Source organism: Dromiciops gliroides, chromosome 3 (genome assembly GCF_019393635.1).
Source record: "Dromiciops gliroides isolate mDroGli1 chromosome 3, mDroGli1.pri, whole genome shotgun sequence".
NCBI classification, from domain to species: domain Eukaryota; kingdom Metazoa; phylum Chordata; class Mammalia; order Microbiotheria; family Microbiotheriidae; genus Dromiciops; species Dromiciops gliroides.
Genome location: NC_057863.1, coordinates 103,655,763 through 103,672,717, shown reverse-complemented (window position 1 = coordinate 103,672,717; position 16,955 = coordinate 103,655,763). Strand labels below are relative to the sequence as shown.

The following is a 16,955-nucleotide window of genomic DNA, read 5'->3' as shown; positions in this document are numbered from 1 at the left end:
TATTAATACTGATATTCTATTAGTGTTGTTATATATTATTGAAACATTAAATTCAACCTCCTCCAAAGAATTAAAGTATCATAAAAGGGCAATGAAGAGGGAAGGAAGGAGGGAATGGGGGGGGAGGGAGGGAGGGAGAGAGGAAAGAAGGAAGAGACAAAAGAAATAAGCATTTATTTATTCAGCACCTATTATGTGTCAAGCAGCATGCTAACAAGGTGCTTTGTAATGATCTCATTTTACTGGTAGCTTTGGAAAAAAAATTTAATTTAAGTAATAAGGTCAGAAGAAGCCATGTGGCAGAGAGACTAGGAGTAGAGAGGAAGTTGAGGCAATGAGCTTGGCAGCTTTTGTCTAGAAGTTCATATAAGAAAAAGAAGATAAAAGGCAATAAATTGAGGCAATAATAAGGATAAGTGAAGGGCTTTTTTGTTTCTTTGCTTGTTTTTTAAATACAAGTTGGGGATATATTAGCATGTCTGAAGACAGTTTGAAAAAATTACTCAGTAGATGGGGAAAGATTGAAGATTGGAGAGAATCAGAGAATGAGAGGAGGGGGAACAAGGAACAATCTTCTAGAGAAAAGGGGAGAGGTTAAAATAAAGGCTATAAACAGGCTTTCTTTTTGCAAGGAGAAAGGCCATTACATTACCACTAAATAAAGGAAGAGAAAGTAAAGGATGATTTCAAAGATTTTGAAGAAAAGAGAAGAAAGGGGAGTTTACGGTAAAAGGCCTCATTTTTCTTTTTTGTTTTGTTTTTGTTTTTCAGTAAATTAAGACAGAGGAGCACCTCCTGAAAGACTTAGAGGAAAGGGAGGTATAGGACCCTCTCTCTTTAGGAGAGAAGGTTATAGAAATTACTTCCAGAAATGCAATTATATGATTACAAATCATAAAAATGCTCTCTTTAATTGCAAAAGCCTCTTTATGACTTTTCCATGACATTTTTTAAATGATGATAAATCCTAGATTAATTTACAGATTTAGTGCTACAACTAACTACCAAGGGTTTACTTAATAGACCAGGACAAAATAACAAAATTCATTTCAAAGCATAAAAGGTTTAGAATCACAAGGAGAAAAAAATGAAGAACAAGTAGGAAAAAAAGGGAATAGAATTTCTAGTCCTCAAATTTCATAAAGAAGCTGCAATCATAAACACTTTTGCTGGCTAAAAAAAAAAATAGAAGAAAAATATAAATCAGGGGAAAGGACAAATGGGAATAAGAAACAAGTTAATTCAATAGCCCAGTGTTCAAATAAACCCAAGAACATAAACTACTTGGGAAAAACACTTTTTTTTATCAGTAACTGCTAATGAAATTGGAAAGTATTTTGGCAAAAAATAGTTTCAGACCAACATAACTATTGCTAGAGTTAAAAATGCACAACTGAACAAGGGTTAGGGGATACCACAAAACAAAAAATAGACAATTTTGATGATACAAACTTGAAAATCTTTTGTATGAACAAGTCAATTCCTCCGCAAGGAAAGAATAGAAACTCTCAGCTGAGAAAAAGAATGCATCATATATGTTCAATAAAACTCTAATATCCAGTCTATAAAGGGAATATACACACCAAATATACAAAAGACAAAAATATTTATAAGAGCAAAAGTCATTCCCCAAAGGATACAGAATGAAATATATGAGCAAGTAGTTCTCAAAAGAAAAATTGTAAGTTTTTATCAAACATATGAATGATGGCTTCAAATCTTTTATAAGGGAAATACAAAATTAAATAATTATGAGGTTTCCCGCACATCTGACAAATTAACCGAGATAACGAAAAATGGAAAAAAAATATGCTATACGGACTATCAGAAGACATACACCTGAAACACTATTGGCATGTCTCTTGATTTTTCTAGTCATTATTTAAAAATAACATTAAATTATATAAAAAAAGGTAACTAAAATTTCTATAATTTTAAAACTAAATTAAGACAGGTGCCCTAAGCTGGTTAAAGGGAGGGGGAAAAAGTTTCAAGTATAGCAAAAAAATTATAGGATCACTTTTTGTGATAGCACATATCTGGAAACAAAACAGATATTATTCTACTGGAAAATGGCTAATGAAAGAGTAGCATTTATTTGAATGTTGTAAAATCTTATCATAGCATAAGAAATAATGATCACTGAGATTTAGAGAAATATGGCAAGATGCATTTGAATTCATTTCCCTTCAGGGCTGCACTGCTGACTTAACTTTATAAGGCTTTCTCTATTATGCCCCTGTGCCCAGTTCCTTACCCCACTCCATTCTTGGCTTTGCCTGTCTATTTGTTGTCCCCTGTTCCCACCCCTTCCCCTATAAAAATGTAAGTCCCTTGGGGCAAAGACTATCTTTTTTCTTGCATTCATATTCTCAGCACTTAGCATATTACTTGGCACATAGGAAGTGATTAATAAATGCTTTTGACTGGCAGTCTAATTGAATTGACACAATTAAAATAGGAAAATCAGGAGAGCAATATACACAATTACTATTACAATGCAGATGAAAAAATCAACAAGACTAATCTGAACACTATTTGTTTATAATGTCTGCAGTTGCCACCTGAGAATAAACATGTAAATGTGCCCATTTTTGCTGAAAAGGTAGGGAACTATGGGTCTGGAATAATTCATGAGTTGTGTAAAGAATTAATTGTTATTTGAGGTTTCTATAACCCCATCTTTGCCTAAAATCAGAAACCCTGTGTGCCCTGACTCTGGCGCCCTGACCTCTGCCCTCCTGCCTGGGCTTGGCCAAATTATAATAAGGGCAGCCCTGCCATGACTGGAAGCCTGGTGAGGGCAGTCAGGTGACCTCTGACATCTGGAAGCTGAAGGGGGGCTGGCAGATGTAGAACAGCTTGTTAATTCTGTCAATCAGGGCTTCCGGACAATTAGCTTGGGGTTGTGTGTCTGTCTGCCCTGTTTCCTGGGAGCCCGGGGGTTGTTGGTAAGGAGAAGGGAGGAGTTTTGACATTCTGGCTTGGAGCCAGAAAGAAACAGGACACAGCTGTGTGGTCTGCTGAGCCCTGGGTGGTGGTGCGATTCAGGTTGTACTGTTTTCCTTCCCCCATTCCTTTTTTTTTTTCCTTTCCTTGAATTCTACTAATCTAACTTGTGTTTTTAAGGTTGTACTTGTTTAATAAACCCTGTTCTGTTTTAAGGCTGTTAATCTTCTTCCTTGCCCCAATATTGTGGCTAGCTGCCTAACAAACACTCCACAATTAAAATTTGACCCGTACAGTTGTCAGACATGGTTGATGGGTCTATTGATTTTCCTTATTTTTTCCCACCATTTCCACAAGGAAAGTCTCATTAGATGGGTTAAGGGTAAGACTTTTTTTCTTTTTTTTTTTTTCCCAGGAATGGCTGTGATATTTAAATAAAGAGGATCTACATGATTAGTTTAGTGACTGGCACAGCACAGGGCCTTAATAAATTTTAATTGATTGATTGGTTAATACATTTTTTTTAAAGTGTGCTTCTAGAATTAGTGTAAGAAATTGATTTAATTTGATATTGTAAATATGTGCCTCCTAGAATTGTTATCCATATTTTCTTCAACAAGGCAGCTAGATGGTGTAGTGTATAAAGGGCCGGGCCTAGGGTTTGGCATATCTGAGTTCAAATTCCACTTCAAACATTTACTGCCTGTGACCTCGAAAATCACTTAATCTTTGTCTCGTTTTGCTCATCTGTAAAATGGGGAAAATTAGAGCACCTACCTCCTAGGGTTGTTGTAAAGATCAAATGAGATCATGGCAAAATGCTTATCACAGTGTCCACCACATAGTAAATGCTTTATAACAATTAGCTCTTGTTATTGCATATTTTCACCTCTACATAAAGGGAATTTGGAAGTGTGGTCTGGAAGCATATTTTAGTGGAAAGGGTTCTGGATTTAGATGGGAGAACCTAGGCTCAAATCCCAGCTCTAACACTCACTAACAATAGGACCTTGGGCAAATCATTTGACCTTTCTGGGCCTCAGCTTCTCCAACTGTAAATAAGGGGACTGGATTAGGCAGGCTTTAGGGTCCCTTCTAACTTGTAATATGTTATCCTGTGAAGTTCAATTAAGAGATACATGGAGTTGAATTTCTAAAAATATATATGTATATAGGTATGTATGCATGCATGCATATAGGTATACATATATACACATTGTATATATGTATATATATTTCTATTTTAAAAAGGCAGAGGCATTTACAGTAGGTTTGTGGGGAGTAGAAAAGCATGAAATAGAAGACAGAAATAAAGATTCACTTACACAATTTCCTTTACTTGAATAGATCCAGTGGTAGAAGTTAAGAGAGGGAAGCCACAGGAACAATGATACATATAGATAAATTATTATATATTTATTTTTAAATGTAGAAATGTGTGGGTCATAAGTAGCATACTGGGCTAAGAACATTGCCTTTCTGGTCCACTCAGGGGCAAGTTCGTGAAACTCCCACCTCTCAGTCTGATAATGGTTCACTGACAAATTTTCTATCAGCAGGTTCAAAGGCAGTCTGGAGGATATGCTCTTGAAGTCTCTCAAATTGTCTCCGTCTTTCCCCTTTTCCTTTAGATTTAATTAGGGAAACCCATGGGCCATTGTCTTTTCCCTTTGTCTCCAATCTTCATTTTGGAGACTTAGACAAAATTACATTTAATAGCCATGAACAGTGTTGCTATTAGCAATAACAAGTATAAATAAAACTAGATAAACATTTAAACTAAGCATAGAGCTAAACATCACATGCAGATAGTCAAAGCTATCAAGGAGACCAGGGTAAGAATTAGCATAATAATGACATTCTAAAAACAAACAACCTTGAAAGATTTGACATCTGTTCAACAGAATGACCAGACATGATTCCAGAGGACTAATAATAAAATATGCTAGTTATGTCCTGACAAGGGAAGTAATAGATTCAAGATGAAGAATGAAACATGCACTTTTGGAAAATGTTGGAATTTGTTTTGCCTGGTTTGCCTATTTGTTACAAGTTTTTGTTTGTAAATTTTATTTTTTGTTCTTCTTTTTAAAGGGAAAGGGCGGTAAGAGGCAGAAAAAATAAATATTTTATAAATTTAAAAAAAATGAATGAGCAAACAAAAACATAAGGTATTGCTTTCATTGGGGCTTACAGCCAGTCTTTTCTGTGATTTGGAAAAGCTGTTGATTAGACTTCACTGTCTTCAACTGTCACAACTTTTTGTTTCATCTTCAACTCCAGTCTGCTCTTCTGTCACATGACTGATTCCTTACATCTAGCTCTCTTGTCTACATGTTCAAAGTTTTGTGATTCTTGCCTTTTGATCTCCTTTTCTGTGTCCTAAAGTTTGTTTGATAATTCCTTCTTCAAGATCACTATAACCTCAAAGCAAATTGAGTTGTTCTGGACAAATAATACTCTTTTCAGAATTTACATTCTGAGTCCAGTCTAACTATCCTTAGAATGTCTATTTGTTATCAAGCCTAAGTACTCTCTATTCTGTGGTAAAGTCCTCCAAAGTCTCTGGGATCCCATTAATATATAAAGTCTCATTGATCTTGAGTATAGCCAGCATTAGCTATCAATGGCTAGCATTTAAAGAGTGCTTTAATTTTTCAAAACTCTTTACCAATGTTATTATCTCTTTCTGTCTTAAGACTTAGAATGGTTAAATAACCTGCCCAGTTTCACATATCTAGTAAGTGCCTGACTCTGGTGCACTCACATATAGTGGCCTGGGAGTTAGTTACCTGGAGCTATAAATGTATACTTTTAGATATAACATGTCCAGGAGGAGAGGAACAAGAATAGTATATGGACTGGACTCAATATCTTATAAGGATTGACTAAAGGAACTTGGGATACGGAACCTAGAGAACATTTTAGGGGAGAAGGATGTGATCACTGTCATCAATTATTTAAAAATTTATCATATGGAATAATTCTTAGATTTGTTCAGATTGGCCCCAGAGTGCTGACAAGCAGTGAGAAGATGCAGATGAGGTAGATATAAGATAAATGTAAAGAAAAAGTAACCCTAATAGAGTCATTTAAAAGGGGAATGAGCTGCCTTAGAAGGTAGGTATGGAATGGAAGTCTTGAAGCAGACATGGTCACCACTTGCTGGGACACTGTAGAAAACTTGTCTATTCAGCTAGAGCATTGTATTATATATACTTAGGTGTTTCTTTGAGACTGAACATTTATTCAATCAATCAATAAGCATTTACTATATGCTAGGAACTGAGAATACAAAGACAAAAATGAAATAGTTCTTTTCCAATTGTAAAATTCATTGATTGACTTTTTTATATAGTACTTTATTTTATTTTTTCCAATTACATGTAAAGATATTTTTCAACATTCATTTTTGTAAGATGTTTAATTCCAAATTTTTCTCCCTCACTCCTTTCCCTCCCCCTCCACAAGACAACAAACAAATTGATATAGGTTATACATTACAATCATGTTAAACATATTTCCACATTAGTCATGTTGTGAGAGAAGAATCAGAACAAAAGGAAAAAAAACATAAGAAAGAAGAAACAAAATATGCTTCAATCTGCATTCATACTTCATTGTTCTTTTTGTGGATTTGAAGAGCATTTTCCATCTTGAGTCTTTTGGCATAGTCTTGGATTATTGTATTGCTGAGAAAAGCTAAGTTTATCACAGTTAATCATGACACAATGCTGTTGATGCTGTGTACAATGTTCTCTTGGTTCTACTCATTTCAATCAGCATCAATTCATATAAGTCTTTCCAGGTTTTTCTGAAATCTGCCTGCTAATCATTTCTTAAAGCAAAATAGTATTCCATTACATTCATATACCACACCTTGTTTAGCCATTCCCCATTTGATAGGCATCCCTTCAATTTCCAAGTTTTTGCCACCAGAAAAAAGTAACTATAAATATTTTTGTGCATGTGGGTCCTTTTCTCTTTTTTATGATCTCTTTGGGATATAAACCCAGTAGTGATATTGCTTTGTCAAAGGGTATGCACAGTTTGGTAGTTGATTGACTTTTTAAAATAATGTTGATATAATACAGAGCTGTAAGTTTATAGATAATGAAGCTAATAGTCCCATCTCTTTTACTACTTATCTGTATGAATGTCAATGAGTCCCTGAAAGCTTTCTGGGCTTCAGTTTCCTCATTAAGGGAGGGTTGTACTAGGTGATCTCTGATTCCTTCCAGCTTTAAATCTATGATTGTATGATTTGTTGGGATCAGTCTTAAATACATGAAACTCACTAATTCAAACTGAACTTGGCCTGGAAGGAATATCAACCTACATTAATGGGGGGAAAAAGTGTGTGCATTTTTTTCTACTTTTTTATTTTTTCAGAGAGGTAGATGAGAGATGAGAGATGGATGGATAGATAGATGATAGATAGATAGATATCCCTCAACTAGTCCCCCTCTGGGGGGGGGTGAGGTTTGTTTGTTTCTGTTAAAACTTGCATTTACCTTAGTAATTTCACCCTCCAAAAAACTTTCAGAATACCTGCAAGTTCTTAGAATGTCAAAGTAGAAAGTTAAGAATAAAAGGAATAAGTTCAAAGGAAAAAAGCAGCAATTTGTCAAATGAGTCTCTGAACCCTCTACCACCTTCATACCTCCTTTTTCTCCTGTAAGATTTTTGTGCAGCTCTTCGGGGGCTTCAGTGGTCTTGACCTGATGAACATCGTGATGGGGATGGTGTTGTTCTAGTTGATCAGCGGGTTTGGGACACAGACAATAACCACGTTGTTCTTGCTGGTTCAGGAGCCCAGAATGTTGGGAGGAACCAGGACATTTAGTAGTATGTTACCTAATTTGGTGTCTGCTGGATCCAGAAGCTGGGTTTTCTGATTGGCAGCAGTTTTCAAGTACAGGATTCCCATGCCCTTCTCTTTAAATCCATCTTTTTGTTTTGTTTTGTTTTTGTAAGAGTTTGCACTTCCTAAAGTAAAAAGGCTTCCTCTTCTTTGACTTTAGTCACATTTGCTTGGGTAGGTCCTCACTCTCTTCCTCTTCAACACCTTTGCATTTTGGCATTTTGGACCACTAGGTGGCGCAGTGGAGCACAAACCCTGGAATCAGTAGGACCTGAGTCAAGTCCAGCCTAAGACACTTGACACTTACTAGCTTCTGTGACCCTGGACAAGTTGCTTAATCCTGATTGCCTGAAAACGTCCGAGGCCATTTTTATTCATCCTAATGTATATACTGCAACTGGACCCAGATGGCTCTAGGGGAGAAAGTGAGGCTGGTGACTGCACAGCCCTCTCTCACTTAAATCCAATTCGCTGCAAGTCATGATGTCAGCTTCTGATGTCACGTTCCTCTTCTGGAACGAAGGACAAACAACCTTTGCATTCACTAGCAGACCTCCAGGTGTGTGTGTGTAAGTATTTAAAGATAGTTGTAAGTAATTAAAGAAATATCACAAAATTAGCCAGATGAGGGAATTTGTAGTTTCGGTCATACATGCTTTTGGGATCAAGAGTGGACGGGTTTAGAAAAGGAATTTCAAGAACAAATCTCTGAGAAAAGCAAATTCATTGACTATTTCAATCCTCTCTTTTATCTTGTCTGACCCTTTCCTCAACCAAACTCTGAATGAAGGTTGAACCACCTGATACCTTTCTTTCCAATTAACTTATCTGGTATTTTTCTTTTATTTTTTAATACTTCCCCCCAATTTGAAATACCAACTACTTTTATCTTCTAGGAAATCAGCTATAACTCTAACAGATCCTGATAATCAGCATCTACCTCACCATGGGGCTCTCCCCAGCCCTCAGCTAGACCAAAAGCCTAGATGGTCAGTCTGTGGGCATGCCATATAAAGAACTGAACCTAATGACATCCTGCCTTAGAGTTATGAATCAATTATTTTGAGAAAGTGTATTACAAATTGAAGCAAATAAGGGGCTGACAGTATATTTTCTTAAATCAATCCTCTCAATGCAATCTTGTTCATCCTAGCTTTAAAAAAAATGCCCAACCCCTTAGTAGTTATTGTCTTTTTTTCCCCCCTATTCACTCCACTTCTGTTCCCTGACCCAGACCTGAACTCTCTCTCCTTTGGTTTTTGGAGAAGCAGGGTCTTTGTCTCCATCAGCTCTGGTTCTAATCTCTTTAACTCTAGGTCCAATCTACTCCCCTCAAAGTCATCCATATGCTGCATTGGATGAAAGCCTTGTAATTTGTTCACAGAAATTCTCTGAATTGCCCTTTTCTATGCTCTGGAATAGAATTCCCTTTTCAGTCCCCCTGAGCTGACTTCTTTATTTACTGCCTCTTTGTTCCTCTTCCCAAAGATAAACCATTAGGGTTAGTTTCCAGTTTATTCACAATTCTATCTCACCAAAAAATGATTCATAAGATAATAGCTAAGTCCTGAAGGAAGCTCAGAGGTCACCTAGTCTGATCTCTTCATTTTACAAATGAGGAAACTGAGTCCAAGGCAGGTTAATGTGATGGTCAAGGTCACCCAGGTAAGTAAGTTGCAGAGATAGAATTTGAACTCAGCTTTCTAACATTTGAACTATGTGAAATAATATGTAAAAATCTTCCTCCAGTCCCTATAGCCTTCAGTATTTTATCATTCATATGAAGCTCTTGGAGTCTTAAAAGTTCCAATTTACATTTTATCATATCCATTCATTTTCCCCTGTCCCACACACAATCTTCATTTACTTTGTGTGTGTGTGTGTGTGTGTGTGTGTGTGTGTGTGTGTGTGTGTTTTGAGGGAAGGAGAAAGCAAGCTGGGGAAGGCAGTGCTTTTTTTTTCTATAGCTTGATGTCATTTATTTTTTCAAAGATACATTTTATTTCTAGTAAAATCCATATCTTGGCCTTTTTTAATTCTTTGTCTATCAGTTCACTTCTATTGCTGAAATCCAAGACAACTGAGTCAGAAAAAGAGGAAAGGGGAGATTCTAAAGCCTGATAAAAGCAAAAATTTTAAACTATCTGATCATATTAGTTGTCTACATAGGCTTAAAATGATAGTATATGAAGGTACAGAGTGGAGCCAATCAGTGGGTTTAGGCTTACCCAATGGGATCAGCACATGATTTATTAGCCCACACTTATTATTTCTATTTTCTGTAATCTTTAATAGCAAAACCCTGTTTATCAAAAAATACTCAGAGAGCAGCTGCAAACAATTTGCCTTTATTGATTTAACTGCTAACTCAGACTGACTGCTTCTGGCCAGCTTGAGTGAGAATGTCGAGTTGCTGCCACGCCCACTCTCTTGAGTGCTTCCTATCTATTGAACTGGAAGTCATTCACTACTCCCCTGTCAGTCAAACCTCTCCTGACTAATCACTTATTCTCTACCACAACCCACATCCACCCTCTCCATTGCCCCCACACACAGTGTTTATCTTAAGTTTCTTCAGCACTTGTTATTACAGAAACCATCCCTTGCCACATTTCTATCCTTTTTGTTGTCTTTTCTATAAACCCATGAATGTTTTGAAATTTCAACTGAGTGGGAGCCTTTTTTAATTTCTATGATGCCCCCCTCCCCCGTACTAAGCACAGTGTCTGGCACATTTATTAAGTGGGTTTTCAGTTTTGTCTGACTCTTCATGACCCCATGTGGGGTTTTCTTGGCAAAGATACTGGAGTAGTTTGCCATTTCCTTCTCAAACTCATTTTACAGAAAAGGGAACTGAGACAAAAAAGTTCAAATTATTTGCTCAGCGACACACAGCTAAGGCTGGATTGAACTGAAGTCTTTCTGACTCCAGGTCGTGTTCTATTCACTATAACACCTAGCTGCCCCTGTCTGGCACATAGTAGATGCTTAACACATTTTTATTTACAAACTAATGCTCTTTTGTGTGTGTGTGTGTGTGTGTGTGTGTGTGTGTGTGTGTGTGTGTGTGTGTGTGTGTGTGTGTGTGAGGCAATTGGGGTTAAGTGACTTGCCCGGGTCACACAGCTAGTAAGTGTTAAGTGTCTGAGGCAGGATTTGAACTCAGGTCCTCCTGAATCCAGGGCCAGTGCTCTATCCACCGTGCCACCTAGCTGCCCCCTAATGCTCTTTACAATTCTACCTCTATTTTTGGCCAAATTTATTGGTTCAGATACTTTTTTGGAAAGATACTAGCTAGTTCACAGGCATAAGACCTTGGTTAATAATTGAAACTTCATTTTCAGAATTGGTACCTATTCTCATCCTTGGTATGCTTGTTGTTTCATTTTGTATTATTGAATCTGTCTGCATTATAAATAACCTGCGGATAATTGTTCTCATTACTTCTGTAGTTTCTCACCACTCATTATATTGTCTGATGGGAACTGTCAAATTGTCTTGCAAATGATGATTTCTTGGCTCCTTTTTAATTATTATTAAAAAAAAAAAGTCTTGATTCACCAATATGTTGCCCTAGAATAGCAATCTCTTCTCCCTAGATTGGAGTCAAATCTCTTCGCCTACTTAAGCCACAGCTATTTCATCTGTAAAATGAAGGAGTTGGACTAAATGATCTATCTCACTAAATTTCCTTTCAGCTCTAAACAATTGGAAGCATCTGTGATTAACAGGCCTCTGGGCTAGGATGTTCTTTAGAATAACAACCATCAACAGTATCAGTCCATAGTCTTTATTAATAGCATTTTCACCTAGAGAATCTTTTAAAAAGTGACTTGATACCAGATTTTTTAAAAAGGTTTTTGAGTGAGAATGCAGTAGAACTTCAATTCGGAGATTTTCCATTTATTTTCAATAGGTCACGCCAGTTAAATAATTATATTTTACCTTGACTATAAGTGATATGTAGATCTATGATCTTTCAAAGGCTATGCCTGTTTGGGAGTCAGATCTTAGCAATGATTTTCTCAATAGTGCTGCAACAAAAACCACCTTATAATAATTTCTTAGAATTTAAATCTTTCAATTACTTACTATATTACTGAGATTGGGTATAACCCAACATCTGAGAGAGCCTTGTTTTTGTATTTTAATGACTGTTGTCCTTCATGCTCAAAGAGGACCAAAACCACCACACTATGTTGGAGTCAAGGTATAGTGTATCTGACTGTGGCTGCTTGGAAGCCTAGGAGCTCAGCAGGCTCTACCACAGATCATGCACAAGTATTCCATATGAACATTTGGAGTGGAAATATATCTAAATTTATGGATCTCACATTTCTTTTGAGCTATTGCAGTTCTGTTTCACTCATAGAGCACAGCACTTCCTTTGATGTGGGTAGGCTTTATTAGGCAGTCCTTTGCCAGTATCTCTCAGGTAACTGTAAAATAGTGTATATAAATACTACTATGTCTCTGAGGAAAGATAGTCCATTTTTTCTAGTTGAATAGAAAAAAAAGCTGTTTTAGTTGGAATATGATAATTTTTAAGGAAAAAAAATAATTCTTAAGCAATACATATTTTACTTTTTTGTGTTAAAAAAATAAAAATATTTCTATTGGGCCAAACTTTACTCCAAAATAAATGAAAAAGTGACTGTGAGATGAATAATAACTACCAATCTATATGTCTATTTTCTATCTCTGCCATATTTTAGAGCAGTAGTCCACAAAATATTCCCCAGTAGCTGATAGTTTTACAATGACATAAATGACTAAATTGTCAGACAATACAAGATTGCATGATGTTCATTGTTTGCTGACAATTTTTTAAAAGTGTTTGATTTGGTTCAAACAAAACCCCATCTTAAAGGCTCTTCTCCATGTCTCCATACATATGTCAAAGTAATTCAAGATTCCTTGAAAGATGTTAAAACAGAAATAGAGCTATCCTATGACCCTTTGATCATTAATATCAATCAAGTACTTCTATTTTCAAAGAGAATACTTAGGGCAGAGTTCACATGGAAGAGTGAACCCTTAAGGATGGTAAAGTTCTGTGGCTCTTCCTTGCAGATGATGTTGTACTGATTACACTGAGACCTAGAACAATGTAGTGCCTCTTAAATGAAATCATTGTCACTCAAAATGGTAGTCCACTCATACACTCAGTAATCACCAAGTGAATGAACAACAACAATTAACCAGACAATATACAGTTAGACAGAGTAACCCTACAGATGTTCTATTGTTACATATATCTTTGAGAGAAATCAAATGGATAAGTTATGTCCCAAAGAAGATAGGAAGAGGAGAGTAATTTAAATTGCCAATGAGAAATTTTATGGTTCTTCTAACCCTAATTCCATGCTCCAATTTCACCTAAAGCAAAGGCTTATGTTTTTAACATAGATTTGACCTCAAACCATTAATGACTATTTTAAGTGGAGCCATTAAACCAGCTCCTAATCTGTCTAACTGTATTATCATTTAGCACACCTTTCTCCATTTGTTCCTGCAAAACTTTGCTAAAATTGTAATCAACTATATTTTGTTCTTCAGTCATGTCTGACCTTTCATGACCCTGTGGACCATAGTACACCAATGTTGTCTATGGGATTTTCTTGGCAAAGATACTGGAGTAGTTTATTATCTCCATCTTCAGTGGATTAATGAAAACAGAGGTTAAGTGACTTGCCCATAGTCACATGGCTGGCTATTGTCTAAGGCCTGACTTGAACTCAGGTCTTCCAGACTCCATGCCAAATGCTCTATCCACTTACCTAAGTAGCTGTCCCCAAGGCAAAAAGAGGTTAATTGATTTGCCCAGGGTCACACTACTAGTAAGTGTCTGAGTTTGGATTTAAGTATTCCTTACATAAACTCTGATTATTTCCTCTTATCTACCAGTTTTAATAATTTAGGGATTTTGCTTTGTTTTATGTTGTTTTGCTTTTTAAATAAGCTTAGTTCGGCATGGCCTATTCTTACTGAAACCCAGTTGTCTCTTTCTGATCACTAGTTTCTTTTTTAGATATTCACTAAGCTATCTGTAATGATACAGTCTAGAATTTTGCAAGGAATCAAACTCCACCTCACTGGCCTATAAATATTTTGCAGACTCTTTTCTTTTCCAAAAGTACCCAACACCAGGACATTTGCCCTTCTCAAGTCCTACAGTACTGTTGCCTTTCTCCACAATATTTCAAAGCTTACTGACAGTGGGTCAGCAATCATATCTGTAAGTTCTTTCAGTAGCAGAGGATATATTTCATCTAGCCTCATGGCTCAAATTCATCAAGGTAGCTAGTTGTACTTTTAACTGTCGCCTTCTTTTTTTAAGGTATATGCTTGTTAGTAGCTATTTTTGTTATGTCCAGTTTATTACAAAGGTTATTCTATTTGACTTAGAATTTTGAAGCAAAATTAGAATTTCACAACTCTGCCATATCTAGTATTAGCTGTCATCACATTCATATGTAACAAGGGTCCTCTACCTTCTATGTGCCCCTCTTTTCTTCAAGATGGCTATATCATGAAACAAAGCAATCAAAACCTAAGTCTCTGCTGTCCTTAACTTTCCTTGACAAACTTAGCTTACCTTAAGCTTTAGCTGATTCTATTTTTGTTCTGTCATGCCAAGTTTTTACATTCATTCCCCATTATTTGCCCTAGCTTCCATCTTTTCTATCTAACATTTTGAAAACTCTAAATTCTTTAGTGAGTTTCCTATGTATCCAAATCAGTCCCTTAAGGCAACTACGCCTTTTCCTTTTAATTGGAATTATTTCCTTTGTGTCTTTAGAATTCAATTTTCAGCTTTTTTTTATACTTCCTGGGATGATTCCTCCCATTAAATTTTAGTGTGCAGGTTTACCTCTCTTTTATGTGAACCATTGAAATTTACTCTCAAAAATCCAGGCCACTTATGAAATTATTTCCTCTTCTTCTCTCTCACAAACTCCAGGAAGGAATGGTCATTTGCACTAACTTCAGGTTTCCATCATTTCTGACTTCCAACAACCAATGCTTCTCTACCTGTGAGAAAGGAATCTGGAAAAGACTTTCCCCTTGTTGTTTCCTCCATCATGAAATTATCATGAAGTCAAGTCAGGGAGTTATTAGCTGTTCTCATTTCAGGAGTGAGAGTTCCAACAGATGCACTGATAACTGAAGTCACCCATCACAGCTATATCATTCCCCTGTACCAGTATTATGATTTATTTCCCAAACTCATCTATTTTTCTTTCTCTCTAGGTGTCTTTAGGAGAAAGTCATTTCTCTTTCTTCCTCCACTGAGCTTCACTCAGTTGGCTTCTATCATGCTTTCCCCTCTGGTTCTTAGATTTCCTCACATGACTGTTTGTTCTGAATATAAAATGATATTCCCTACTCCCCTTTCCTTGATCCTTTATCTTTCAGTTGGATATGTCCATTCAATGCTACATTTCAGTTACAACCCTCATCCCACTAACTCTTACTTATGAGTCAAATTTTCTTCTATGCACCAGGACCTCTAATTGTGCTCATTTTATTCATTGCCTAAATTTTGTATTTCATGTATACATTTGAGTCCATTGCTTTGTAAATCACCTTTCTTTTCTTAAATTTTATTTCCCTTGAGCTTCATGAGTGTCTCAACCATTATTGTGTTTCAACTGACTTACACTGCTTTGACTTTCTGAATATACAGTTTTCTCCCTCTCTCATCACTTAAAATACTTTTGATTAGATTAGTAAGACCCCGGGTAAGTGTCTTTTTAACAGCATTTGTTAGTGAAATCTGTCCATGGCCAAGAGCTTGTCATTTACCTATTTTAATTTATGGTCCAAATTCAAAATTTCATTTCTAGGCATAATTTTTTTCTGGCCATTTTTTTTCTAAATCAGCTCTTCTCTACTTTATCCCTTGTTTTGATGAGAAGAAAACACTACCTGTACTCATTTCATCTTCAGTTTTCATAATCTTTGGCAATTCTTTCTAAGTTCCTTCTGGGAGCATATGTGCCCATGTGAATCACTGGAAGTGGGCAGTAGTCATCTGTTTTGAAAAGTCTTGGAAGGTTCTGTTATATCTTTGATACATGCCTGGGGAAGAAAGCAGTTCTCTATTTTTTTAACCAATAGTTGTCTCGGTACTCCTAAGCAAGAAGAAATGGTCCATTGCCCATCTTCTCCTTATTCTCTGACCTTTACTGTATGATCTCTCAGTTGGATACACTTGTAGATCTACTTCATCATTCCTTGCAGGACAAGAAGTTTATTGTTCTCAGAGCATCTAACTCCCTGTTCTTTAAGAAGCAACCCACATTTGTAGCTTAGTTCAATGTATATTGGTATTTTATTTCTCCTTTGTGCAATGGATGATATATAGCTCCTGGCTCTGGGACCCACTCTTCTTCCCTACCCCCAATACTTAGAGGGTCTGGGCACTGGAGGTATATCTCCTGGGCCTATTGAGTAATGGGGAGCTAGGAGGGAGCCATCCTGTTTGCTCTGCAGTCAGAGAGGGCCCCCCAGCCTCATTTCTTTTCAAAGCCAGAGCTGAGCACTCATAGGATTTCATAAACTGGACCTGGTAGATGCCATCCTCCTTCTTGAGCTGGTAGTCTTGCTTTGGTGCCAGGATCAGCAGGGCTTCCTCAGGATACCTGGTTGAGGACTGGCCATGGGGCAGCTTATCAATCACCCCAGCCAGGGCATAAGGGTTTCTCTAAAGCTCCCCCTGCCATATCCTCTCATTCTCCAGCATCTTCTACAGTTCCATTACCTTCATCTGTGTTTCCATCTCTTTGTTCTTCAGCTTGATTAATAACATGCCCAAGAAATTCATGGTGTCTTTGTCTTTGATCTACTCTTGGTCCAACTTGGTGGAGGCCACCATGTTGGCAGCCAACTCATTCATGGACAGGGAACACTCCTGAAGTGTGCTTAGATTCCTACTGTTTTTGTCTGCTTTGACCTTGGAGGCCACTTTTAGTTGGGTCATGCTGGCTGGGATTTTGTGGGAGCAGAGGATGAGCTCCTCATGTGTGCAGGAAGGAATACCTTGTCAGCTGACCCCAACCTTCTCTTCTATGAGAGACACCAACTTATACTTTGAACATAGATAGGAATCACTGTGTCAGAAATACAAATATTACAT

General features: G+C 36.8%; 1 pseudogene; it reads right to left on the bottom strand.

Annotated features, from left to right (window-relative positions):
* Window positions 1–16,643, bottom strand: part of LOC122747196 — a 189,350-nt pseudogene extending 172,707 nt beyond the window's left edge.
* Window positions 16,644–16,955: the final 312 nt, after the last annotated feature.